Source organism: Neomonachus schauinslandi, chromosome 10 (assembly GCF_002201575.2).
Source record: "Neomonachus schauinslandi chromosome 10, ASM220157v2, whole genome shotgun sequence".
In the NCBI taxonomy this organism is placed as follows: domain Eukaryota; kingdom Metazoa; phylum Chordata; class Mammalia; order Carnivora; family Phocidae; genus Neomonachus; species Neomonachus schauinslandi.
This window is the reverse complement of record NC_058412.1, coordinates 133,158,638-133,171,417: the sequence shown is the minus strand read 5'-3', so window position 1 is coordinate 133,171,417 and position 12,780 is coordinate 133,158,638.

Here is a 12,780-nt window from a genome sequence, read left to right as displayed (position 1 = left end):
TTTCTTAATTAGAAAAAATAAAAGAGAACATCCCATCAGATTAAAACATAAACTGTGTTATATTATTCATTGGTAGACATGTGGGGAATCGCCGTCCGTGTCAGTGGGAGTACAAGTTGATGCAGTCACTTTGGAGGATGATCCTTCAGGATCTGGGGGACATTTTGAGTATGCTAGCCAGCCTGCAGCACCTCCATTTTTCTGAAGGATGTGCACTGAAGAGCACAGGTAGGAACAACCATTGTGAAGCTGTTCATAATAGCAAAAACTGACACCTTAAAAGTCCCTCCATAGGGGGCTGGCAAAATAACCTATGGGGTGTCCAAAGCATGACACTCATTGCAGCACGAAACAGAGTTGCACGTCCTGGCACAGAAAGTTCTCTGACATAAGAGCATTCCAGAATGATCGTTGTAATATGATATGTTCTGTATTTTCTGTGGGCACATAGGTATGTATGTAAAAGCATAGGAAGACCCCTGGAAGGCAATGCACCAAAATGATCCCAGTGGGTGGTGGCCACCATGCTGCTCTCCAGATATTTCTGACCCACTCCATTTCCTGACCACCTTGAAGTTGGGTGGGGTCAGGTAACCATTTCTGGCCAATCAGTGTGAGCAGCAGTCTCCCGGGGCCACCTCCAGGCTGCATATGGATTGATGATGGGCCATCTCTCAGAGCTCTTTGGCGCTGGCATGACAGCCAGCCACATTCAAAATGGGGGCCCCCGCCAACCTCTTCCCACTGAGCAGAGGCCCCTCCCAACCCCGATGTGCATGCAGCTTTCAGCCCTGCAGACCTGGGTGCTTTGTTGTTACCCTTGGGTTGCAGAATAATGCAGCCTCCCCAGTGTCACCCCCAGGAAAAAGCTTGGGGATTGGGCGCCATAGACAAAGGGCACCTGCCCGCCTTCTCCCACCATTGGCCCCAGTTCTCTGCCTCCGGCCACAGCTGCCTCCTTATGGTTCCCAGTAAGCACCATGTGACTGAGAACTAGGTCTGGTTCTCAGTGGCATCCCAGAACCAAGCACTCAGTAGGGGCTCAGTCCACATCAGTGGCGTGAAATAAATGAAAACACTTCTCAGAAGGTTGCAAAGGTCCAAAGGACTTGGTACTTCCTTGTCAGATTTGGTCCTAAACGAAGGCAGAAATTTCTCTCATGGTGACAGAGTGCTGGCTGCCTTCCCATAGCCATGTTCCTGGTCTCCTTCCTGAATAAGCGACCCCCCCGCCTAGTGGACTACGTTCCCCAGCTGCCCTTGCAGCTCAGTCACAATGCGATGAGCATGAATGTTGCATCTGGAACTTTGGGAGGAGGGACTCCTTGAGAGAGAGATGGACAGCTAGGGGTGCCCCCTTCTGCCCTGTCCCCTGTCTTTGGCTGAGTTCTCTCACAAGCGAACCTAAGTTGAAAGCTCAAATGCAAACAAATTTTTTCAAGGTCAAGGTGGTGCAGTGTGGGGGTGAGCCAGGAAGGGAGGAAGCCAGCACAGAGCATATTGATGAGCAGGTTACAGCTGTGGGTAGCTGGAGCTCAGTCCTGCTGGACCTCGCAGAAAACAGTATAGAACACGCATCTCGGAGTTCTCCTATCCCAGAGGTGAGGAAGCTGGGGTATTTATCCGCTCTTACTTATGGACTCTCATTCATCATGGAGGGCTGCTCCTAACCCAGCCCCCCATGAGAGCTTCTGGAAGAGTCATGGAGGCGTGCAGTAAGACACTTCGGCTGGTGCAGGAATAGTGAGAGTCCACAGCAGCTGTAACACACCCAGTCCCCTCCATCCTGCCTGGGACACGGAGGTATTGTCTGGCATGCCAGCAGCCATATTAGACCATAAAGCAAATGGGAATGGAAGCCACACACTAAAGATGGAGGAAGAACCGAGACCCAGAAACCGAAATAAATTTTGATCTTAAGCCGCTACTAATTAGATGTTTGTCGCCAACAACCAACTGCTCCTAACTGGTAGATCATGCACTGGCTGTGTTCTCATGCCTATTAGGAGCACTAATAATAATGCTGCTGCTGGTGATGATGGTGATGGTGATGGTGATGGTGGTGATGGTGATGATGCTGATGGTGGTGGTGATGGTGGTGATGGTGGTGGTGATGCTGATGGTGGTGGTGGTGATGCTGATACCCAAACTAATAGCTAATACATTATTTCTTCTGCGCTTAAGCACTTTCCGTGCCATAACGTGCTTCATCTTCATAACAACCCTGTGAGGCAGATACTATTACTGTTTCCATCTCATGGATGTGGAGAATGAGGCACAGAGTGGTTGAGCCACTTGCCCTCAGTCACACAGCCTGCATGCAGCACAGCTGTATGTGAAGCCATGCTGTCTGACTCTGGGGCCCCCGCTCTCCCCACTGCAATGCATCACCTTCTCCCTCAGGCTTTCCTGACAGCTTTGAAAAAGCTGTTTCATTCCCCCACCTGCTCCCTGCCCTCTAACTTTCTAGAATGACAACTTTGATATTTCACTTCATAAGTGAAACAAACCCATCAGCTTATCAAAGGAAAGACTGCGATTTATCAACAAGCCTTTCTCAAGACAAAGGTGCTCTTTGCAATTTAACAAAGCTCTTCACTGACGATGGGATGGAGGGTGGGGGGAAGATTCTGGCATCCTAATGAAAAGGTGTTGGTTCCAGAAAGCCTTGACAGTGAGGGGCTCGCGGACCTTCCCGAGGGTCCCATAGAGAGCTGAGCGAGGCACTCTGGGTAAGACACAAATCTCACACTGCGGTAGTGACAGTCCCGTGAAGTGGGGCACACAGTGTCCCACTCGTGGCAGATGCTCCGTGAAAGGTGGCAGGGACACCCATCGTCTTTGGAGTCAGAGGGTCCAGGGTTCAAGTCCCTCCTTCACCCCATGCTCTGGGGAGAGTTGTTCAACCTTCCCGTACCCCTGCCTGGGCATCCGTGATGATCCTGCTAGGGCATAGAGAGAATCCGAGCTGTGAGGTTGCCCTCTGTGGCTGTGTGGCGTGTTATGAAGTCAGAGCACAGAGGATTGGCACCGAGAGGGCAGGGGCCCCCCATCGGCCACAGCCTGGGTGTGCATCCTGCCCTGCAGCTTGCCAGTATTTCCAACCGAGCCAGCTGAGCGTGTGACTTCAGCTCTCGGTCTTCTCCTCTGTAAAAGGATAATAATGCCAAAGCCGACCTTATCAGCATTCTTGTTCATTCTTTCAACATATAGTTATGGGGCACCTACTACGTGCTGGGCCCTGTGGTATTTCTGAGGAAACAAGATGATGAGCTGTCCCCTCCCAGGCAACACAGTCTGGGAGGGAGCAGACTTTCACCAGGTCACCAAATGCACAAACGTAAAAGTAGGATTGTGATAAAGGCCACAAAGACAAGGAGCTGTGAATAGAAGTTTGACCTTGTCACCTGCAAATGTCCTGTGGTTGAAATGATTCAACACCATAAACATGTAAGTAAGACTTTAAGACTCGAAGGCAGTACACACTGAATGGGAGCGTTATTCGTATTTCCTTGGACCAATGCCGGGAAGCATTTGCATCAGCTGAGAAACTTCTCTCGTGATTCGGCACACGAAAATTCTGGTTTTGTCTCCCAACGTGGGGTCTGCTGAGGAGAAATGGGCTGGTCACTCATTCTCCATGATAGGTGGCATTCCAGTCTGATAGACGAGTCTGGTTAAGATGTGAGAGGAGCCAAGCTTAGCAAACTGGAACCATCAGGTTTCTTTCTCGACCTGCAGGCGTTGGCATCCCTGACTTGTCCTGAACCCGCCCGGCGCACTGGGGGGCCAGCCAACCTATGGCCAGGGGACATCTTTCCCCTCGCTGCAGTTTTGGTGAGGGTTAGAAATAGGAGCTTGGGGTGTTTCCTTCCCATCTTTTCCCAGATTCCAGAGAGTTCCTCAGCCTGGCTTCAGGCAGACCCCGCGCTCCAGCAAGCCACTGTGCTTTTCCAGACATCCGCTGAAGGGGCTCAAACATCCTGAGAGCAAATGTAAACTTGGCATTTGGTGTCTCCACACGGAACAGGCGGCCAGCCAGCCCCAGCGGCAAACAGAGACTGCATTTACATGTCGCCCCCACGACCTCATTTCTAAATTCAAACAAGGTAATGTCTCCCATAATGGGCTGTTGGGGCCTCCCTGCCCTGAGAATGCATATTTTATCACCGCCTTGTTGGGTCAGGATTCTGAGAGGGCTCGTCAACGGCCTGACAAAGCATCAAGGCGTCCCCTCGAAATGTTGTCACCAGCTGTGAGCCCAGTGCCGTGGGTCTGGGGGGACTAGGCCAGACGCCAGTCCATCTGCCCACAGCTCCGACCTCGGCCCATCCTGGGGTCAGGCCGGGGTTTACCCAGCCTACCTCGGGCAAGAGGCTCAGTGCGGCTGGGCCAAGGCGGGCAGCGGGGAGGGTCCTTCCCACTGCAGGAACGGCCTCCCTCCCTGCCAGGGGCCAAATCTGGGCCTTCTCACACTTGAACTACTGGGGTCGTTGGAGCCAAGGGAGGGGAAGGACGTGGCGAAGATCACAAAGTCAAAGCGCGGCCAAGAGAAGAGAAAACACTCACCTTCTCTCGACCCCCACAAGGCTGCCCAGGCCGGCCTGGGGTGTCCTCCCACACTCCGTCCACCACTCACCTTTCAGGACCTGGTTACCTGGCTAAGGTCCTACCTCTTCAGAGACTCTTCCAGACTATTTGAGCAGGTGTCAGGGCCCCTCTTCCAGCCCCCCTACCGCCCTGAGCTTCTCCTGCCACATGCTGACCCCTGTACTGGTCCCGCCTGGACACTTACCCATCTCCCCGTGGCACAAACCCCACGATGGCAAGGGCCACAGTGTGCCTGGCCCATTCAAGGTGCTGAGAAGCCAGTGGGACTGGCCGTAGTGAGCAAGGGGCGGGGCAGAGGGAGGTGAGGCTGAGCAGGTGGCAGACCTCAGGGAGCCAGCCCGAGTAAGGCCCTGAGTAAGGGGAACATGGTGGTATTTGGAACGGAGGCGTGACATGCTCTGACCTATAATTTGGAGCACAGTGGGGTGAGGACAGAAGCAGGGAGACCAGGGAGGGGCCACTGCCATGATGCATGCAGGAGGGACTGGTGGCCTGGCCCATGGTGGTGGTGGCAGTGGACGTGGGCAGGCACGGTCTAATCTGCATCGGCTTGGATCTCCTGAGCGCTGGAGAGGGTCCATGCGGCCGAGCAGGACGCCCACGTCACCCCCAGCCCCCATGGTCAGGCCCTCTCAAGCGGCCACCCTGGAAGGAGGATAAGAGGCTCCCTGGAAGGGATGAGGCTGTCCCGCACGGAGCCCTGACCCAGGAAAGAGCTCCAGGAAGGGAAGGTAGCCGGCATGCTTTTGTCCCGAGGAGAACACGGCATGGCCGTGAATCTTCACTCAGCTGTCCCCAACGCGACAGATACCACCCAACCTCCATGCTGCCGCCTCCCCAGCAATTGCTCTGTTTACAGGATGTCTGGGGTGTCTAGACAGGCTGGGGGGGGCAGTCAGAGAGTGGAGTCCCACGGCAGTTCTCAGACTGGGCACAGGGCTATTTCTGCAGAAAACAACTAAGCCAAAAGACGGAAATCTGCCTCTGCCTGGAGAGTTCATTAAATAGAAATATGGTTAATTCTTTCCTTTTTTATCAGTTGACAGCTTCCAACAGATAAAGCTTATTTTATTTAAGCTTTCACACACCCAGCGAGATAAATATCCCTGAATTCCTGTCTTCACAGGAAAAAAAAAAATTAAAGGATGAAGTCAGAATCTTGAGTAGGGTTCTCGAAACTCAAGCAAAGATGGACCCACATGATTGGGTGTGAATTAAATCAACCCCATACTGCGGTGAATGTGGAGGGCTCGGCTGGTGCCTGCAAAGGGCGTGAGGGAACCTGCTGGTAAAGATTGTTCTAGAAAGGACACCCACCCGGTTGCTGTTCCAGAGGACCCCTCGAGGTCAGATTGGGAGGAAAAGACATTGGTCTGTACACACCGGCCAGTGTGGGTTCAGTCCCAGCCTGGACCCCTGGAAGCTGCGGACATGTGAGCAGGTCACTTTGCTTCCCTGTGCCTCAGTGTCCTCAAATGGGATTCAGCAAGCTCTCAGGCAAGATGTCGGCACAAGCCCCGGTCATAGAGCATGTGTGCCTCCTGCCGCTGCGGGGGAACGATCTGGGGTGCGTCATGCCCGCCAGTGGCACCTGGGCCCCAACCTCCCCTTCCAGCCTGAGTCGCGGGGACCGCGTGCCAGGGAAGTGGGGGTGTGAGCAGCATCGGTGGGTGTAGACCCCGATCTCAGCACAGCAGGAGTTGTCGATGGGGTACCCGGGGGCTCAGAGAACCACCCAGTTAGCAGGACACCTCGGCTCCAGAGAGACCGGGACGCGCGGTGATTTAACCATGGGGGCTGCTGAGTGAGGCCCAGAGTGGCTGCCAGCCTCTGGCAGGACTTCCCTTCCCACCCACCCAGGGCTGTCAGGGCAGGAGCCAGGATCCCCCAGTTTACACCTGGGGCTGTCAGCACTGGGTCTAGGACCTCCTACTCATACCCTGGGCTGTCCTTGAGAAGAAGACAAATGACATCAAATCCAAATCACAGAAAAAAACCTAACCAGATGTGGGGTCAGAAAGTTCCAGAAAGAGGGAGCTGTAGGGCACAGGGAGTAAGGTGGGGATCAGCCCAGCCCAGGTGAGGGTCTACAAACACTGGGGCGCAGGCGGACCCAAGGACACTGGGGTGCAGGCAGCCTCGAGGACACTGGCACATGAGAAGAGTGGTGGGACAGGTGGGGGGTCAGGCAGAACCGAGGGGCCCGCACAGCACAGGCTGATGGGGGGCCTTCATCCCCGGTGGGGCTGTGACATGGTAAGTCGTTAAGTTTTCAAAAGATCTTTCTGGGGCGCCTGGGTGGCTCAGTTGGTTAAGCGACTGCCTTCGGCTCAGGTCATGATCCTGGAGTCCCAGGATCGAGTCCCACATCGGGCTCCCTGCTCAGCAGGGAGTCTGCTTCTCCCTCTGACCCTCCTCCCTCTCATGCTCTCTGTCTCTCATTGTCTCTCTCGCAAATAAATAAAATCTTTAAAAAAAAAAAAAAAAAAAAAAAAAAAAAGATCTTTCTGGCTCCATGTCCCTTCTGCTCAGAGTCTTTGATGCTAACTAGCATTTAGAAAGTACCTACTGTGTGTCCAGCTGTAGGCTAGGCGAGGTCCAGGGTTGAGACTGGACATCAGTAATGGTCAGTGCGCAGTGGAGGGGATAGGGGCGGGGAGAGGGGCCCAGGGGCTGAGAGAGGGGAGCAAGGACACAGATGGTCCGCGCTGATAACTCAGGCCCTGTGTGCCCGGACACTCCGTAAACAATCCCACCTCCCCAGAGACAGGCCCCAAGGGAGGGGAGAGATAATCACAGGACAAGGCAGAGGAAGGTGGCCCCCGGCCCTCCCATGTCTACTGGGGTGAGGAACAGGTCTGCGTGCTCTCGGTGCTCTCAGGGAGGGGGACCCGAGAGGCCCAGGTGCTTGCTGCTCGGCAGAGAGTTCCCCGAGTCATCGGTTGGCAGCCAGATAAAAAGCAGAACAGAACTCAGACAGTTTCTCGTATCGGGTTTATTTCTAATTAATTCTTCGCTGGCACGTGCAGGATCTGCGCTTTCTCTCTCTCCTGGCTCTTCCAGCCCCATGCATATTTAAGAGCTTGACAGCTTTCCTCGTGCTAAATATAAATCACGCTTTAAGCCGAGAGTTCACTGTGAGTCGGTGGTCTTCGCCTGGAGCATCACTGGGTGATTCCCCTCTTCTGCTTCTTGGTGGCCCGAGTGCAGTTTTGTCTGTCCAGCACCCATCCCCTCTTTTCTGGGAATAGCACCCCATTTTCCTTTGGGGAATAGAGCTGCCCCCCCATAGGAGCCTAAGGGTGGCTCCTGATCCTGAGCTGACCAATCACTGGGTCCCTCCAGCCACAGTGATGGGCTCAGGGATGCCCCCATCACCCAGAGAGCCAGTGAGAGACTTCTCTGGAACTTCTGCCGGAGCCAGAGGGACAAGAGCATTCTCTTTTAAACCACTATGCGAGCGGGAGGAAATCCTGGAGCTAATCCTGGAGCTTCTGGCCACCATCTCATCACCAGGAGGAGAAAGCTGGATAGTGGTTGAGGCCAACATAGAGAAAAGCAGTGCCCAGGGGCAGCGTTAGTGACAGAGGCTGCTGGTAGCCCCCTCGCCTGAGGCCCTTGATCCAGCCACACCTGAAGCTTACTCCAGTTCCATGAGCCATTCTATGGAGGTGAATTCTCTTTCTTGCTTAGGCTAGTTAGAGCCTAAGCAGGAGCCACTGCTTTGCCCCCAGGAGTCCTGATACTTCCCAAACCACAGAACCATCACGGCAGGGTTGTCGTGAAGGAAAAAACAAAAACAAAAACCGAGAAATGAACAGGAAAGTGCCTGGCACACATGGGTGCTCCATTAATGTTCTTTCCTTTCTTTCTCCACCCAGTTTCTTTCTTCATAGCGGGGCCCTTGGGACACAGGACGGGAGGTAGAGCCCTCAGGGGTCACAGGACCACACCTGCCCTACACAGCCTGCCGGGTCTGTGACCTTCCTGGAACAGCTGGAGGGGGGAGGGGCCCCAGCCCAAGCTTCTCTGAGCCTCCCAGCTTAACCCCTCTCCTCTTTCCCGTTACTATTATTAACAACATCAAACACTTCAGTGACCCTGTGGGACTATTCCTGTGTGAGGGACTATACAACGTGCCCGTAAATACTCACTCAGTTCTCACAAAATTCCAGAGAAGGAAACGCTGTCATTCACCCATTTCCTAAAGTTGATGTCCCTTGTGTTCCTAGAGCCACAATTCGATATGGACCTACTATCTGCTGGGCCCTTTCGTATACACTATTGCTAGGGATCCTCATCCCCAGCCTCTGAGATGAACATCACCATCCCAGGACAAAGGCAGGGACACTGAGATTCAGAGAGGTTGAGTCACCCAGCCAAAACCACACAGCTAGTGCAGTGGGGGCTGGAACCAGGCTTCCTCAGACCCCAGTACCCGGGCCCACGTCTGCTCCACGGTGCTCCCTGACACTCAGTCACCCCCAGCAGAGGCCCTTGGCCCCCAGAGGGACCAAGTCACACACCTCTGAGAAGCAGCACCGCAGTGAATATTCCTAGCAGTTTTCTTGTTGGGGAGGTGGAGAGGACCCCAAAACCTTTAAAGGGAACACGTGCTAATACAGGGGAGATGCAAGGGTCACGGTGATGTTGGAAGATTTTCTAGAATCTGAAAGATAAAACTTTGATATGCTTTATGGGGAAGGAGGGGAAGAGTGTCCCCTCTGGATCTTGGGGTTGAGGGATTTGTGCTCATACCCTGGTCCCGTTGACCCAGCCCCTTTAGGAGGGACTGGCCTGTCCCGGTGGTTGAAAGAATGCTCTTCTCGGTGGCAGAATGCCTGCTCAGGACAAGAGAAAGGAGCATCAGCAGATTCGCCGTTCGCAACTCCCAGTGAAATAATTGATTCAAAACAGGCTCATCAGTGGATACTAAAACCACAAGGTGACAGGTTGTTGGGAGAGCAGATTCTTTGCAAGGCACCAGAATATCCCCCTAGAGAATAATTTCAAGGAGAAAATAGAACTTTTCACAGGGGAAAAGGGAGTGGCCATCATCTTCTCCAAGGGGTCACACTTTCAAGTAGTTCACACACACACACACACACACACACCTGCACATGGACACACTCACCCACAGACACGCACACACTCACACACAGACACACACACACTTACACACCCACATGCACACTCAGCCACATTCACACACACTTACAGAGACAGAGCAAACTTGGCCAAAACTTAACCTTTGTTAAATCTAGGAAGTAAGTATTCTCCTTCCAACTCTTCTGTAGAGTTGACAATTTTTCAAAATAAAAAATGGAGTAAAAACCTAGCCCTGTCCCTTACTCTGGAGAACCTTGAGAAAGCCCACTGAAGGCTATGACTCATCACTTCCTCATCCATCAAATGCAGACAGGGAAAACCACATCTTCAGAAAGCTCTTGGAAGTATTCGGTGAGACAATCCATGTAGAAATCTGGGATTGAATGCGTGGCCCCTAAAAGCAGTCCATAAATGTTAAATATATTTAGAGCATCATCAGAAGGCAGTGAACTGAAACACTTCTGCCCTAATCAGAAGTACCCAATCCAGGGGCACCTGGGTGGGGGGGGGCACAGTCGGTTAAGCATCCAACTTGATTTCCGCTCAGGTCGTGATCTCAGGGCCGTGAGATCGAGCCCCATGTTGGGCTCTGTGCTTAGCGGGGAGTCTGCTTGGAATTCTTTCTCTCTCCCTCTATCCCTCCTCTGCCCTCTCTCTCTCTCAAATAAATAAGTAAATCTTAAAAAAAAAAAAAGTACCCAGTCAAGATAAACTCAAAAAGCACAGAATAATCCTCTAGGACAGAAGGTCTGCCCTAGCGTCTCCCAACCAGCTCAGGGACCCAAAGTCAGGGCTCCAGAGAAACAGGCCGGATGGGGCCACCACAAGGTCAGGCCACCCCGGGACCCATCCCATTAAAAAAAACCTATTATTAAAGTACGGTTGACATACTATATTGTATTAATATCAGGTGCACAACATAGTGACTCAATAATTCTATGTTACTCAAGGCTCACCACATCAGTGGAGTTACCATCCGTCGCCATATGCCATTATTACAGCACCATTGGCCAAATTCCCTGTGCGGTACTCTTCCTCTCCGTGACTTACGTATTTTATAACTGGAAGTGTGTACCATCCCTTTTTAAATTGGGTCCTAGGATCGTGATTCCTCCTCGAGAAGACAAGTGTAGCGTTACACTCCTTGCAGGAATCACACCATGGTTCAAGTGTTCAAGAAAGGATTGATTGCATGCAGGGCTGGTGACAAGCAGCCGATGGGCCCTCCCATCCACTCGTGGTGGACGGCAGCCCGGCACAGCTGTCCGGGAGGGCAACTGGCCCAAAGCCCCCAAAACACATGGCCCGTTCAGGCAACACAATCCGTTTGCAGGAATTTATTTTAAGGAATAAAGGAAGCAAATCCATAAACGTGTACAAGGACATTCATTCCTGGCCCCATCTGTAAGAGCAAAAGGCAGAGACTACCTAACTGCCCACGAGTAGGGAAATAGAAAACAAAGTAAGATCCATCCGAACCATGGGATGGTGTGACATTGTTAACAATGGTGATGTGATCAAATTTTGGTTAACATGAAAACATGTTCATTATAGATTGTTAATGCAAAAAAAAAAGAGTTAACAACGTCATATGGTTAAAATAAGCTTGTTGTGGTTTAAAATGTGAGTGAAGTGTATTTTTGCATGCAAAGGAAAGTACTGGGGAGATTAATTAAAGAAGTCATGGTACAGCCCCACGGTGGAACGTCATCCCGCTGTTGTTAAAAATGAGGGAACTCTTAAGTGCCCACGTAGGAAAGTCTCTACGATGCATTGTTGGTATAACTAGCGAGGTGCAGAATGGTATGCAAGTATGACACCCTTTGTGTATAAAACAGGATTAAATATGTATTTGTATTTGTCCGTAACTACATAGAGATCCTTGCCATTAAAACAAATAAAAGGTGTCCCCAGTTGGGTGTAAGGAACGGGCTGGGGGGACCAGGGATGGGAGCAAGACTTTACACCACTTGCCTTTCATTTGGTTTGGTTTTGAATTGTGAATATATTACCTCTTCGAAACCTTTTCTTCTTGTTTAATGTATCACGAAATAATTCTGTAAAGACATAGACTAAAATTATGCTAGTGGTCCTTTCCAATTAATGAAATTCCCAGTAATTTTTATTTTCTTCTTCATGGCTTTTTAAATATCAGATTTTCTTTTTACAATGAGCATGCATTATTTTTACATCTAAAAATTTTTCAGAAGTTTCCATTCTGAAATAAAATTGCAAAAGTGGCCCTGCTTGCTTTTATTCCTTCTCTATTTCCCAGTCTCAGCATGCCTTCCCCCTTCTGCTCAGCAGACCCTCCCTTGACCTCCATCCACGCACACACGCACACACACACTCATATCCACACACTCTCACATGCACACCCTCACAATCCATATATACACACACACTCACATCCACACACTCACATCCATACATATACACACTCACATCTACACACACAACCCACTCACATCCACACACTCACTCACATCTACACACTCACATATTCATGTGCTCACAGTCCACTCACATCCATATACACTCACTCATACACACTCACATCCACATACACACATTCACACACATTAACTTTCATCTACTCACTCATGTCTACACATTCACATATTCACACTCACACACTCATATCTACACACTCACACATATCCACACACTCACTCATATCCGTACACACACACACATCTACATACAGTCGCTCACACTCAGGCACACACACACACACACACACATATGCACGCTCACGCACATGCTCCTACAGGTTTACTTCCTGGCCCTGCCAGCTCCCCATCTCAGGTCCATTCATCTCTTTGCAGGATCTGAGCAGACCCTTCCTCCCTGAGCAAGCAGCGGGGGGGCCACCTGCCCAGGGACAAAGCAGAACCCTTTCACAGAGCATGGGGCACAGGGAAGCGAGCCAGACTAGACGGTCACAGGCCTGCAAAGTAAATAGGAAATGATCGCCTCCAGACAGAAAGCAAAGCGAGTCCCAAACCATGTCGGCCGCGTTCCAAAAACTAATCACGGTGGCTGGGTACTTTCAAAATA